General features: G+C 45.8%; 1 pseudogene; it reads right to left on the minus strand.

The window, feature by feature from the left end:
- Positions 1-2,189: 2,189 nt before the first annotated feature.
- LOC102383425 overlaps positions 2,190-6,644 on the minus strand; it is a 32,595-nt pseudogene continuing 28,140 nt past the window's right edge.

Consider the following 6,644-nt stretch of genomic DNA (forward strand, 5'->3'; position numbering starts at 1 on the left):
AGAGGGAGAGAAGAAGAAGAGGAAAAGGAAGGAAAAGAAGTAGAAGCAGGAGGAAAGAAGGAGAAGAAGAAAACCCCTGTGCTGACACCATCCCCTGTCGTTCTTGGGACGCTGGAAGAACAGATCATCTCTCTCTTCAAGGATTGTGCTACAGACTGTGCCTGTCAGCTTTGCAGCCTGAGTACCGTGGACTAGGTGAGATCCCAGCGTTCTCTGTCTTCTTTCTAGGCATAAACTTCTGAACCTGAACTGTATCAGTTAAGCTTGAGCTAAGTTTCCCCAAATACTTAGTGAAACCAGGGTAGTATTGTCATTGTTGGTGTTTGTTTTTCTTTTGCATGTCTATTACTACTAGTACTATTATATATTTCATATGCTTAGCAATAAATAACTTTTATAGTCAAACTGGTAGTAATTGGGTATATTTTTCCTTCTCTGCTTCTCTTTCCTCCCGTGCTCTGCAGCAATGCTTCTTTTACCTATGCTAAAGATCCCTGTGAAGCCCAAATTATTGTGGGGTCTGCTCATCAAGAGGCCAAAGATTGGGACGTGCTGAGTTTGAAACACATAAGGGGATCAGCTTGTACAGGCTGATTGACCCAGTTTGACTCAGACGTGCCCTTATGAACTGAATGCTGGCCCATGAGGGTGTCAGCTGGACACCCAGCCGGATTCAGAGGGATTCTGTTCACCTGTGTGCTTGTGTCTGACTGCATTTTATTGTTGCTCTGATGAACTGATTCTTGGCATATGAGGGTGTCAGCCTGTCCATGCTGATCAGCCCGGCCAGGTCAGGCGTGTCACGTTAATCTGCATGCGTTTGTGTGTATGACTGATTTGGTGACTGGAGGAACCAAGTCCCATCAAAATTGAGTCCTGCAAGATAGCTCCATTGGGGGTGAGGGCTTGCAAAAAGGAGAGGTACAGCTCCGTATAGTAACACAAGCAGCACATTGACAGAATTACGAAGACCCTAGAAACTACTACAGCAATTATGTTCTGAAAGCCAAAAAATGGATGGAATCCCCAAGTAAAGGGACAGCAGCTTTGAGTAGAAAAAGGTATTTTCCCCATGCTTGGTGCTGCAACAGAAGTAATGTAGTCATCTTTCTGGTAGACAGCCTTCTCCCCCTTCCTTCTTCCTCCATGCCTCAGAGGAAAAGTGTGTTAGTGTGCATCCAGGCCCAAGTTAAGATGGCTACATTACCTCCATGGTAGGACGTTACACCTTGCTGCGATCTGTATTTCCCTACTGGCTTGATCATCTTTTTGGATTCATAATGCTTAACATTTACGAATAAAGTCCCCTGACACACTACTGCAGTGCTGTAGATATATAGCCCCCTCACCCCATGCATGGAACATTCATTGTTCAAAACGACTGTGGTGTGCTCGACTCCCATGCTGAGCTAAAACGATCCCTTTTTAAGTCAAAACCCCAAGAGAACTTTGGAAGAACAAGCTTTTTCCCCTCTTCATCAGTGTATCAAGTTCCCCTAATTCCTACCGTGCTAAAAGTACTCTCCTAGCAAAGACGAGTGCTTCAGATCACTAGGGAGTCTAGAGCACCGACTGGAAGGAAGTCAGAACCTCCCACAGCCGTTGTATTAACACAGATTGAATGGATTGTATTGTTTTCTTTTTAGGCATATAAAACTGCACAAGGGAGATCATGTTTTAAAAATCTATTTTTGTATCATTATTATTTATGCTTGGGTTATGTCCCAGTCCTCCCCAGAAGCTCTCATTGAGATCAGCAGCCCATTGTGCTAGGCACAGAGTCAGAGGCCCTCCCAGCCCTGAAGAGCGTGCAGATTAAATAAGAAGAACAGACAAAAGACAAGAGGGGACACTGAAATAACATGGTTCTCCCAAAGTCCTGCAGCAAGAAAAGAGAACACAAGTCTCCCACGCAACACGTCTAACATGAGATTAGAAATGACATCACGAAATTAGGCATGTTAGAAGTGACAGTTTTTCACACGAGTGAGATTAGAAATGACATTTACATTTCTAACATGAGATTGAAGTACTAGCGTTTGATTGAAAAACAAAAGCCAAAAAAAGGAAAATAAAAATTAAAAAAGCAGCAAGTGTTTTTGTGTGTTGAAAAAGATAGAAACAAAAAAAATCAAAAAAAGTCCTTAAGAATAATAAGCACTTAACAAAGAAACCATGGCCGACCCCCTCCCTCCCCAATGCTACCCCCTGATTTTTGCCCGTGGATCTCCTTCCAAGGAGCCGCAGGCAGTTATGCTGAAGACAAATGTCGTCCCTCAACATCACATCCTCGGCAAGTCCACATTCACAATGCTGCGCTCCGCTTCTGAGCTCTGTAACAAAATCATCTCTGCCTGCGGCCGCATTGCATCCAAGTTGCCAGAACCGAGACCTTTCAAAGACAGGGTTTTTTCTGGGTTCGCAGTAGTGCTCGAATGCTGCACGCACCTCTGCAAGGGTGCTGTCAGTAGGGTCTGCAAACACCCCTGGCACGTTGGTGTAGATTTCTAGGGCTTTACCCTCAGTGCAGTGAAGCACAACTACAATTTTATAATCCTCTGCCTCTTCCTCAGCCTTTGTGACTGCAAGGGATAATAGCAGCTTCTGTTCCCATCTCCTCCAGTTCACCCCAAGATTTCCAATAAAGGATAATGCTGCTGGAGTTTGGAAATGCTCCATTTTTTTTCCTCTTTGAATGAAAACTGTAACCCCCTTAATCAGGCTGCTGGTGACTCCACCGAGAGACAGGTCACTTCTGACACCACATAGTGTTTAATCTGTACCATTGGGTTCGGGGATGGGGCAACGCACTCAGACCTCTGTGCCTCTGGGGTCCTGTCCTCGAGTCACCATTCAGCAGAGCCCAGTGGGGTGGGAAACAGAGCTATAACTTTATTAGGAACAGGATTCAGCAACTCACATGCTCACAGCTTGCAGGGAGAACTACCGCCACCCACCACCACAAACCGCATGCACAGGGCAGCTGGGGGGGAAATTGAGTCAAGAAGCTGTCTCCATCATTGGTTTGCTCTTCTCTCACTGTAGATGGCTGGAGCAGCCGAGCGCACGATTGTAGCTATGAAGTTGTGGTCTCAACTGAGTTCGAATTTGCTGGTCTCAGCCTGCTCCCGGGAGATGGTGCCATATCCCTTATTTACAAGGAGCGGCTTATGAGCCTGGCAGTATCTGATCACTCATTGGCTGTAGTTGTAATAGGGCAAAGTCTTCATGTGGTGAGGAACCTGCATGAGAGGGAGAGAGAAAAGGGGGCAGGGAAAAAAAAAAAAAGAGAGAGAGAGAAATGCATAAATATCATGCACATAGTGCAACGGGGTTTCAGTTACGTTGACCTCCAGGCATGATCACAGTATAAATTTTAAGAATTATAAAGTGTGCACAACACCTTTTGGATCCCTTATGAGGGTGTTATGGACAGCAAGTTCTGCGTAAAACATGGATTTTGCATTTACAGCACTTGCAAGAAATTCTGCAAGTCACGGGGGCTCTCCGAGTCCCACTGTCATCTGTGGTTTGACTGGCTGGAGGAATTCACATCTGTGAATTATCTCATGTTAGAAATGCGCTACAGCAACCACCAGGTAACCCTTGCAGCAGATGAAAGAGTCTGTATAACTGCACTAGCTGCAATGGAGCGGTGCCGATCTTCACTTGATACGGATCCTCCTCAGCCTTGAACATTCCCCCTGAAGGCAATAAGGCCCATCCTCAATCCTGTTTATTCTTTTACTTAAAATTGCTTTGTACCACACCTCTGCTAAAAACTTCCACAATGAACACAGCCACCCTTGCGGGGGAAAAAAAATCAAAGTTGTAAAGGTTAAGCCTAAAAATAACTATTTCTAGTAAAAAAAAGTTTGCTAGAATTCTCTTCCTAGATACCTTTTCAGGTCATTTTCCTGTCTGCAGGAGATGAGAAGATCAAGATGAAAGAAACCTGATCTTTGGGAGGAAAAAAACCCAAACCCTACATGCTTCAAGGTATAGGGGCATCAGCTTTTTCCAGAACTACCAGAAAACCCAAGCTCGTTCTAGCCGGGGACATTGTCTGTAATTTCATTCTGTAACCAACACCTCTTCATTTCAAGGGCAGGAAAGGGAAAATGGAGACCACAGGGATGATTTATCATGGGTTCTTATTGCTTGGTGCAGTTCATCTAGGGAGGTAGGAACAAGCTATGTATATTAGAGACACTAAAGCTAATGATAACTTTTGCAATGGTAGAACAAATTCCTCTGCTGCTCAGAGCTAGTAAGTGGTTAGTTCTTCCTTTTTCTCTGAAAGCTGACTGGAGGGATTCCAAGACTCCCCACAGCTGGATTTTAAATGAACATTTTTTCACCTTACATGGCAGCCGGATAGCAGGAACACGCAAGACAAGTTGCTCAATGGACACTTGCAGAGCAAACTGCAATCACTTGTGGAGCAAGTTCAGCCCTGGTATAAAGAGGTACAATTCCCATTTGATTTCCTAGGATTTGTTCCAGTTTACACCAAGCCTTGGATCTGTCCTTCACCTTCAAAGGCAGCTCTCTGGTGCTATAAAAGCCAGAGACTGTGTGTCTGTGGAGCTTAGAAATTGAGGTCCTGTGCTGCACAGTAATAACACACAGTACACTAACCACCTGGGTCCCTGTGTACATCTACTCCAAGCCAGAGTAAAAAGGATCAGAATTGCAACGACATCCCAAACTGACATATAAATGGTTTCCCTTGTCAACCATTTCTCGGTGCTTTTCCACACCTCCTCCTGCTCCACACAGCATGATTTCTCAGGGTCCCTCTTAGCAGACTAGTGGCAGATAAAACAACTAATTGCTCACACAGCCGATCACGCTCAAGGCTGGCCGAGACTGGGAATATCTGCCAGGATGTCGCTACACGGATACAAGAGAGGGTAGACACGCTGACCTTGTGCCAAAAGTTATTTGCAGGGGGTAAGCCCCCTTGTTACCAGGTGCAACCACAGGATAAAGACACTCCTAGTCATCCTCCTAGAAGGACCAGTGCCATGACCTGTACAAATGGAGGTTGTTTTCCATGCTCCAGGGCTAACTCTAGGTCCCATCTCCAATTCTGCTGCTTACCTGCTTCCTATCAGGACCTAAACACCTTCTGGGGAACTGACCAAAATAAAAGTGTCATAACCAAATGAGTTGAGTGCCCCTGTCACAATAGAACTGCCCTGAATAACTGCAAATTTGGTACGTTCTGCCTCATTAGCTATTCCCACCTGGCAGTCTGTTATTGGCTACTCTAAATGTATAAAAATCCATGCAGCTTCCGCCCAAGTCGGAGAGCTCTGAGCACGTGGTAGAGTGAGAACTTTGCCATGTGGCAGAGAAAAGCTGGCGGACTGGCCATCCTCCAACATCTCCCCGTCACCGCCTGTTCCCGACGTATCCTTCATCCTGCATGCCCGTTTCTGTCTACAAACTCGCCGGCTAGTTTTGGTCACCAGTTACCTGTAACCACGCAAGCAACTTGTTGCCTGTAACTACGTAAGCAACCTTACCACCTGCATCGCGACCATCGGCAGTGTAAGAAAAGTTAAAGTAAAAGTTATTTTGCAACCAATACGCTGTGTCCCGCCTCTCCATCCACCAGCCCGCCTGATGGCCGAGTAATCAGCGATCCTCCTCAAGTCAGCTTCGGCCGTCTGAGGCAAAATGTTATTTTACGTTCAGGACATACCTTGAGAAATACCATAAATTTCCTGGGAAAGCTGACACTTATAAACATAAGCCCCCCACCCCAGCACCAGGCGCTACACCAGATTCAAAATCCTCAGGGTGTCAGTAGTGTTGGGCTCTCTGGTGTCCCACCAAAAAGGTGTGTTCCTCACGCTCACCTTCCCACTCCAGCCTAAGGAACAGATAGGGTTGGTTATGTTAGCTATAAGCATTTACAGAAGAGAAAAGATTAATATCAAATCTAATACACACATCTACATATCTGCATTACATAGGTGAAACAACACCCATTCAAACCCATACCCAAAATATTCTCTGTAAGCCCAACATTAGTGAATAGTCCATGCAACACGTGATCCCATGTACAACGGCCCTGTCAATACATGTCCAGTCACAAATTGTAGACTTGAACCCTCAGCTCCACCAGGAATTCAGTTCACTCCCATAGAAATAAATAGCAGCACTGCTGTTGCTGCGAGTGGTCACCAGACGGCAGCGCAGGGCTCCTCTGTTTCTTTAAACGGTAACCTCCTTTCAGATGGCAGTGAGATGATTCCTGCCTGGAAATCAACTTCTTACAAGCACTAGGAGGTTGAATGCCTCCCCGCATTCCCTTTCCTTGTGAAACTACAGCTGTTCAATAGAAACTGCCTCCCTTTACCGGCAGGTCCCCTGTTCCTGCAACTTAATCTCTCCCATAGCTCCGACCCAGCCGCAAGCACAGACTCCCCACGGCGCCAGACTCTTTCCTTTCCCAGGGCACCCGAGTCCTCAGTTTGCATGGCTCCTCTCCAAGATAGGGGACTCAGCTCTTTAATGAGCCAGGCAGCTGTTACAGAAAGTTGCTGGGCTGCTACTTACTGAGGGGACTAGCTGTAGGACTACTCGTATATAAAGGAAGGGTCAAAAGTGTTGGGGAAAAAAAAAAAAAA

This window comes from Alligator sinensis, unplaced genomic scaffold (assembly GCF_000455745.1).
Source record: "Alligator sinensis unplaced genomic scaffold, ASM45574v1 scaffold1750_1, whole genome shotgun sequence".
NCBI lineage: Eukaryota > Metazoa > Chordata > Crocodylia > Alligatoridae > Alligator > Alligator sinensis.